Source organism: Corvus kubaryi, unplaced genomic scaffold, assembly GCF_017639235.1.
Source record: "Corvus kubaryi isolate FWS band 111438036 unplaced genomic scaffold, C.kubaryi_AGA036_p1.0 37284, whole genome shotgun sequence".
Classification (NCBI taxonomy): Eukaryota; Metazoa; Chordata; class Aves; order Passeriformes; family Corvidae; genus Corvus; species Corvus kubaryi.
This window is the reverse complement of record NW_024581088.1, coordinates 74844-82931: the sequence shown is the minus strand read 5'-3', so window position 1 is coordinate 82931 and position 8088 is coordinate 74844.

Here is an 8088-nt window from a genome sequence, read left to right as displayed (position 1 = left end):
AGGGGTGCAGGTGCAGGGTAGGAGGCAGAGGTAGGGGTGCAGGCCAGAGGTGCAGGCACAGGTGAGTAGCACAGGTTAGGGGTGCAGGTGCAGGTGAGGACGATGGGTTAGGGTTGCAGGTGCAGGTGAGGATCACAGGGGTGCAGGCTAGGGGTGCAGGAACAGGTGAGGAGTACAGGCTAGGGTTAGGGGTGCAGGTGCAGGGTAGGAGGCAGGGTTAGGGGTGCAGGTTCGGGGTGCGGGTTAGGGGTTAGGGTTAGGGTTAAGAAAACCACAAAGCCAGGAGCTCCAGGGATACTCACTATGCGAAAGGCATGCCAAGGTGAGCGCGGCACAGCCCAAGCCTTGCTCCCTCTTCTTCTTTCTGCTTGGAACTCGCCACAGGTCAATGCCCGATTTCTGGCTCAAACTAGGGTTAGGGTTATGCGTAGGGTTAGGGTTTGGAAAACCAATAAAGCCAGGAGCTCCAGGGACACTGACCTTGCGAAAGGCAGGCCAAGTTGAGCACGGCACAGCCAAAACCTTGCTCCCTCTTCTTCTTTCTGCTTGGAACTCGCTGAGCCTAATGCGGGATTTCTAATTCAACCTGGGGTTAGGGTTAGGGTTACGCCTAGGATTAGGGTTGTGAAAACCACAAAGCCAGGAGCTCCAGGGACACTGACCATGCGAAAGGCCGGCACAGCCAAAACCTTTCTCCCTCTTCTTCTTTCTGCTTGGAACTCACCACAGCCTACTGCCGAATTTCTGGCTCAAGCTAGGGTTAGGTTTAGGGTTAGGGTTACACCTAGGGTTCGGGTTGAGAAAACTACAAAGCCAGGAGCTCCAGGGATACTCACCATGCGAGAGGAATGCTGTAGGAAGGAAAGCCCACTGATGGGTAGGCCAGGCAGAAACAAGAAGGGCTTGGCAAGCCAAGGCCCTGGAGGAAAGCAGTAGGCAGGTCAAGGGCAGGGCATGGCCATGTAAAGGAATGCAAGGCTACAGAGAGCTAGCAGGGCAAGGCCAGGAAACTGTTGTGTTGCCAAGGCAAGGCAGGGCAAGGCAGGTGAGAAGTACATTGAAGGACTGCTGGTACGCAAAAGTGGCCAGGACCAACTGCTCTGTGTGGCCTTGATCCCGCGTGGGTCATCTCTCCTCTGCACCTTAAAGACTTGAGCTACCTGCTTTCCTTTGTATGCAAAAGAACTCTCATTCTGGTCCCCGAGCTCAAGGGCAAAATGTGAATTGCCCTTCCAAGATTCAAAACATGCAAGGATTGCTCCCAGACAAAGGCTGCCCATAGAGATGATTGTGGCAACATGCGTCCTCCCCTGGTCTTCCTCTCCTGTGATCCTGAAACACCGGAGATGCTTGAGAGCTTTGAGATTCCTAGGAGGAGCAGAAAGGGCAGGGCAAGGCCATGAAATGTCATTGAAAAGGGGTCTTGAATTCCAGGTGGGGGAGGGGTGAGCAAGGTCATGCAAGGCAAGGGAGGGTTTCAAGGGCAGGGCAAGGCAAGTGTTGGCTTTGTGAGGCAAGGCGAGGCAATGAGGGTCCTAGAAGTAAAAGGAAAGGTGAGGCCAGACCTAGATGAATGTGAAAGGAAGTCAGGTGGGGGATGGGTGAGAAAGTAAAAGCAAGGCAGGGGAGAAAAGGCAGGTTGAGGGAAGGCTACAGAGGGGGCAGCAAGGAAATGCAATGTGGGGAAGGATGTGAGGAGTGGGTGCTGCCAGCCGGCGGGGATGGCAGGGGCGGGGCCACTGCAAGTAGCATGGCAGGGATGTGGAGGGGGGTGTTAGTGTGCGGGAGGTGTGGGAGCCAGCGGCCATTGTGACACAGCGGGGCTGCACAGAGCCCACGCTGCTTTGTGACCTGTGGCTCCCAGGAGAGCCTTTGTGATGCTGGGGACCTACACGGAACCCTGGCTCCACTGTGACACCAGCACAGAAGCTTGGGGAGCCCTGGAGACCGTGGGGATGCTAGGGAAGCTGATGGAAGCCTGGGCACCACAGAGACGCTATGGAACCTGGTGGAACCGAGGGGCCACAGTGACACTCTGGGGCCTTTTGGAAGCAACGAGAGCCTGGTGGGAAGCCATGGGATGATTAATCCTGGCAGGAACCTGCTCCAGGTGGGCTCCTCTCTCCTGGCTTCCACAGGTGCTGCTAGGATCCCACTGCGGCACTGGCTTGTCCCGGGCTCACGGCTTCCTTTGGGAATGGCTCTGCTCCAGGATGGCATGCTGCAGAGACTGCAGGTAGATTTTGTGCTCCCTCCTGGCATGCAGGTGGACAAGAAAGCCTGATCCAGCCCCCCCTCAGCCCATGTCCGGCTGTGTCATTGGGGCGCGGGAACTTTGGGAGCAGCCCCAGCCCTGCTCCTGGTCCCGGCTGGGCACGCAGCTGCTGGGACACAGGTGTGTCCTGATGGCCCCCGTGTACTCGTTTGAGAAGGGAAGGACAGAGTGCATCAGTGAGTTTGGTGTGGCTTACATGCGGCAAGGAGAAGGTGCAGCCCAGAACTGGCTTTCACTTCTAGGACCTTTTGCTATTGCGGGAGCAGCTGGTGGACCTTTTGAACCGAGCTGCAAGAGTGAAAAGTGTGATGGCATGTCTATCTGAGAAGGAAGGTTCAGTGCCGCAGTGTGTTGTGCACAATGTATATGCTGATAAGAGAAGGGGGTGCTTTTGGAACGTGTTCCTTCCTGACACGTCTGTCTGTGGGAGCTTTAGGTGCTTGGACTCAGGGATAGCGAAGGTGTGTGAAAGTGACTGGGCTGCGAGAATCATGTTGCACAGGGAAGAGGGAAGGTCAGCAAATGTTTCCTGTCCTGGCACATGTCTCAGTCTGAACTGCAGCTGGAGATGCTTCACTTCTGCCAAGGACTCTGCCACCTGGAGAGAAGGATGCGCTCGATGGAGTTGAGAAAGAAAGTGCGTATCACTAGCTTGTTTCCTCTAGTTCCTAGACAGCAAAGGGGCTATGAAAGCCAGCACTGGCTTTTTGTTCTAGGACTTTTTCTTGACAAGCAGCTGCTGGATGTTTGGAAGGGGGTTTGGGCTATGCAAAAATGAGAGGGTAAGATGGTACACTGAGCTAGAGAGAAAAAGCATATCTTCAGGGATTTGGATGCATTTCAGAGGGTGTGAGTTCCATGCTGAGCAGCTGATGGCACAGAAAAGGTTCTAAAGAAAGAGGCCGTGCTGGAATTGCATTTTCTTTTGCAGCCTAGAAACTGCACAGCCAACAGCGAAACGATTCCTCCTCCTTGCCTGCTCCATGCAGGATCCCATTCCTTTATGTCTCCAAGAGGCAGGATGCACAGCCGAGCTCTTCCACCGACTGCTCGCACACGACTGGGGCCGCGCCAGCGGAGCGCTTGGCTTTTTGCTGGGCACTGTCAGCGCTCATGGAAACAAGCACCCGATAGCGCTGCCCACTTGCAGAAGAAGGAATCACTGCGAGCCCAGCTCGAAAGCACCCCAAGGGCAGAGGCAACTTGGAAACTTCCCTGCTCTCAAATCAACGGTGTCAGGCCAAAAAGATTTCCCTAATCTTCCCCTTCCAAGTGCAGACTCTTCTTTGCACCCACACTCCAAGAGCAAGATGAACTCCTTTGCCCTAAGAAATCTCTTCCCTCTCCCAGAGTCCCGCCACCAACTTGAAGCCATCTGGCAAAAGCAGAGCTCACAAAAGGGCCAGCTGAGAAAGCTCTTGCTGCCTACAACTTCAACTGCAGCCCTCAAAGCGGCAGCACACACGCTACTCTCGGCACTTTCCTTCTCAGCTCTAGGCACCATCCTAAGCCTTCCCTCTCGCAGAGTCAGGATCCAAAGACAACGGCACCAGGGACTGCTCACACACGAAAGGCACCAGGACAAAAGGCTCACGAGCTTGGCCTTTGCATTCCCGCTGACAGCTCAACAGCTCTAAGCCAGAGAAGTGCCTGGTGGGAACAGCCTTTAGAATCACTCCGAGCACCTCATGACAAGGAGCTGCAGCGTGTGGGGATGAATCTCCAGCAGCCTCCTGCCCCAGGGTGTCCCCCGGGAGCAGCCATGCTCCAGGCCGTGACTGCCAGCTGCATACCCAAAGGAGCCGGTGTTCCACACCACGGCTGTGCCTGGGACAGAGACACGAGTGGCCACAGAAGTGGCCATGGCACTGTCCGCACGCTGTCCCTGCTGCTTCTCCCACAGCCGCTGGCGGGGCACCAACTCCCAGCCAGCCACTCCTAAAGCCACGGGCCCACTGGGACACTGTGGGGGCTCGTGGAAGCCAGCGGCCATTGTGACACAGCGGGGCTGCCCAGAACCCATGGTGCTTTGTGACCCGTGGCTCCCAGGAGTGTGGAGATACAGCTAGAAAGCAGATGTGAGAGCACTGCTTAACTCATGTTAGAAGTAGACGCGCTAACGTTGCTAGGCCGCAAACCATGGCAGGCAGTAAGGTCTATAATGAAACAGTCAGCATAAAAGGTATGCTTGGTATGTACCTGTGATAGTGCTAGCTTCTAGTTTTGCAATGTTATTAAGAAACATAGATATGGTTGTTATAGTGATTGCTGCTTATATAACTGCTTATATAACTGAAAGGTATAAAAACTCGACCCTGTATCAATAAAATCGGCTTATTGCATCCAAGCAATCTGCCCCGTCTCTTTCATCGCTGACTGTCTCGCGACCGTATCGTGACAACTGGTGCCTCCGTGTGAGGACTGGGCTACTCGTACGGGACAGTTGGCAACGCCCTGCAGAACTTCAGTAACTTTGCCGAAGGTTAAGCCGCAGGGGAGCAGGAGCCTTCAGAACTGTGGTCAAGCCGTGGGGAGAAGCGGGAGCCACGCCGGCCGGCAACTGATCCTCTGGAAAAGAGGTGAGTCACTGCAGGGAACTATGGGCCAGGGTCAGGGGACGACCACCCCAGAAAGAGACGTGCTTGTGCTTATGTCTACGCTGCTTGACAAGCAAGGCAAATCTTTGCCTGCGCACAATTTAAAAACTATACTTCGATGGACTGCTTCTAAATTAGAAGAAGTAACTCAGTCCACGATTTTTACGGCAGATTTATGGGATAAAGTAGGAGTGGAACTTTGGAATGCTGCGGTTAATGGTGATAAAAATGCAGCGCAAATGATTTCCTCCTGGAAAATAATTTTTGAAGCTTTAAAAGCTCACGAAAAATCTCTTGCTAAAGATAATGGAGATGCCCTTTGCCCCCCCTCCGCAGAAGCGGAGCCTCAGAACTTTTTACAATCTGAAAAGACTGCGCCTTCTTCACCAAAAGCTTCAGCCCCCCTTGCAACAAAAACAGCAGCAGGAGCTTTTATAGTTCCTGAGGAGAAGGGCTCTTCACGACCTATAAGAGCATTTGCCACTGGTTACGGTCCAGCTGACAGCAGCGAGGATGAAGGAGAGGATCCTTTTGACCCCGGATCCATTGACCCTGAAAAAGAGCCAGATTTGTTTCCCCCCGACCCTCACGAGACCTGGGTTCGCTTGAATCAACAAGCATTAAAAGAAGGGGACTTAGACTTTGCAGACAAGATTGTGGCACCGGTCTTGTATACGGGACCGAGAAAACGGAATGCCCATTGGGAACAGATATCTTTTTCAGAGATCAAAGAGCTTCGGCGGGCAGCCACAGAGCACGGCATCAGTTCACCATATTTTGTGACTTTGCTAGATTCTGTGCTTGCAGCTCATATTATGACACCATATGATTTAAAAACTTTGGCATGGCTGCTGCTGTCTCCCGCTCAAAGCGCTTTATGGGAAAAGGAGTGGGAAAAAGGTCTACAGGATCTGCTTCTAACTTACGTGGGTCACGTTAATCAGACCCTGGCGGCCCTCACAATTAGACAGCTTATGGGAACGGGACCATATATTGACCCTAATGTCCAAGCCCGAGACATTCCTCTGGAAGCTCTTGAAGGAGTCCGAAACGTGGCTCGCCAAGCTTTCCTGAAGGTCCCTGATGCAAAGACGCCTCAGAAATCATTTACGATCGTTGTCCAGGGGCCCCAAGAATCCTATATGCAGTTTATCGACCGACTTAAGCAGGCGCTCGAATGCCAAATTGATAATGCAGCGGCTCGTGAAATTTTGCTCTTGAAGCTTGCTGTTGAAAATGCAAATGCAGACTGTAAAAAACTCCTTAAGTCTCTGCCTAACCAGAATCCTACTCTAGTTGAAATGATTGAGGCATGCAATCGTGTTGGCACCCTGGAACACCAATGTTCAGCCATGGCTGCAGCCCTTGCAGCCATGAGAGGGCCCCCTGCAAATTCAGGAGTCTGTTTCAGCTGCGGCAAACCCGGTCATTTGAAAAGAGACTGTCCTGCTCCAAAAAGAGATAAACCTGGGGTGACGATGGTTGGCAGGATGTGTGCCCGGTGCCGTAGAGGCCCACATTCCCCTAACCAATGTCGCTCTAAGTATGATTCCGAAGGTCACCTGCTCCAAGGATACCAGGGAAACTGGAACCAGGGCGTGGGACGGCGGCGCCACGCTCTGACACGGATGCCTCAGCCACCCCTGCAGATGCCTGCCCTGCAGATGCCTGCTCCTCAGATGCCAGCCTCGCAGATGTCCAGCAGCAGTGTCCCTCAAGTCTTCGCCCAGCAACTGTAGAGAGTGCCAGATTGGACCTACACACCTCAACCACAGTAACGTTAAACAATTCTTCTATTCATTTGCTTCCTACAGGAATTTTTGGACCATTAGGACCACAAAAGAGTGCCCTACTCTTAGGAAAGTCCTCCAACAGCCTTCCAGGACTTTCTGTTTTCCCTGTAGTTATGGACTTAAATTTTAAAGATTAACTTAATATCATAGCTTGGACCTCTAATCCTCCATGTTTTATCCCACAGGGTACCCGTGTTGCTAAATTAATTCCTCTCCCACGTGATTCACCATCTATTGTAGAAAAATATAATACCAAGGTGAGAGAGCCTGGTTTTGTAATGACCCCACAAATACTATGGGCACAAACAATTTCTGATAAGCATCCTACCTGTCAGTGCACCCTGTCATTGCAGGGACAGCGAATAACACTCACTGGTATTCTAGATACTGGAGCTGACGTTACTGTCATTTCTCAAGATAAGTGGCCCCCTAACTGGGCCCTTATGGAGGTGCCTATGGCCCTCACCAGAATAGGAGGGAGTAGTCGCAGTTATCAAAGTCGCCATTTGATTCAAGTGACAGGACCAGAAAACCACACAGCCTCTGTAAGGCCATTTGTTCTACCTGTGCCTATAGTGTTATGGGGACGGGACGTACTCTCACAATGGGGTTTCAGAATTCAATCAGATTTTTAACAGGGACCATTGAGGCACGCAACACCCTGAAATTAACCTGGAAAACAGAGACACCCATTTGGGTGGATCAGTGGTCCCTACCATTGCCTAAACTGCATGCACTCACTGAATTGGTCCAGGAACAGCTTCAAAAGGGACACATAGTCCCCTCTACCAGTCCTTGGAATTCACCTGTGTTTGTTATTAAAAAACAATCTGGCAAGTGGCGTTTGCTTCATGATCTCCGCAAAATTAATGCTGCTATGGAGGACATGGGAGTCCTTCAGCCTGGTCTCCCATCTCCTACCATGATCCCCCGTGATTGTCACTTGACAGTCATTAATCTAAAAGACTGCTTTTTTGACATTCCCTTGCATCCTGATGATGCACCGAAATTTGCCTTTTCTGTCCCAAGCACTAATATGCAGGCACCCTTGCAAAGGTATCACTGGGTTGTCCTGCCCCAAGGCATGAAGAATAGCCCCACTATTTGCCAGTGGTTTGTTGCAAAGATCCTCAGTCCCATTCGCTTAGATATGCCTGATACTCTTTTGTATCACTATATGGATGACATTTTAATTGCTGCAGAAAAACAAGAAGTCATGGAGAAAGCCTTAGCCCTTGTCAGTAAGGCTGTAACTCAAGCAGGACTTTGTGTTGCTCCTGAAAAAATTGAGCATTAGCCCCCTTGGAAATACCTGGGCTGGCGAATTAGGACCCAGAGTATTTCTCCTCAGCCTTTACAAATTCAAACTAACATTTCTACTTTGCATGATGCTCAGAAACTTTTGGGGACAATTAATTGGGTT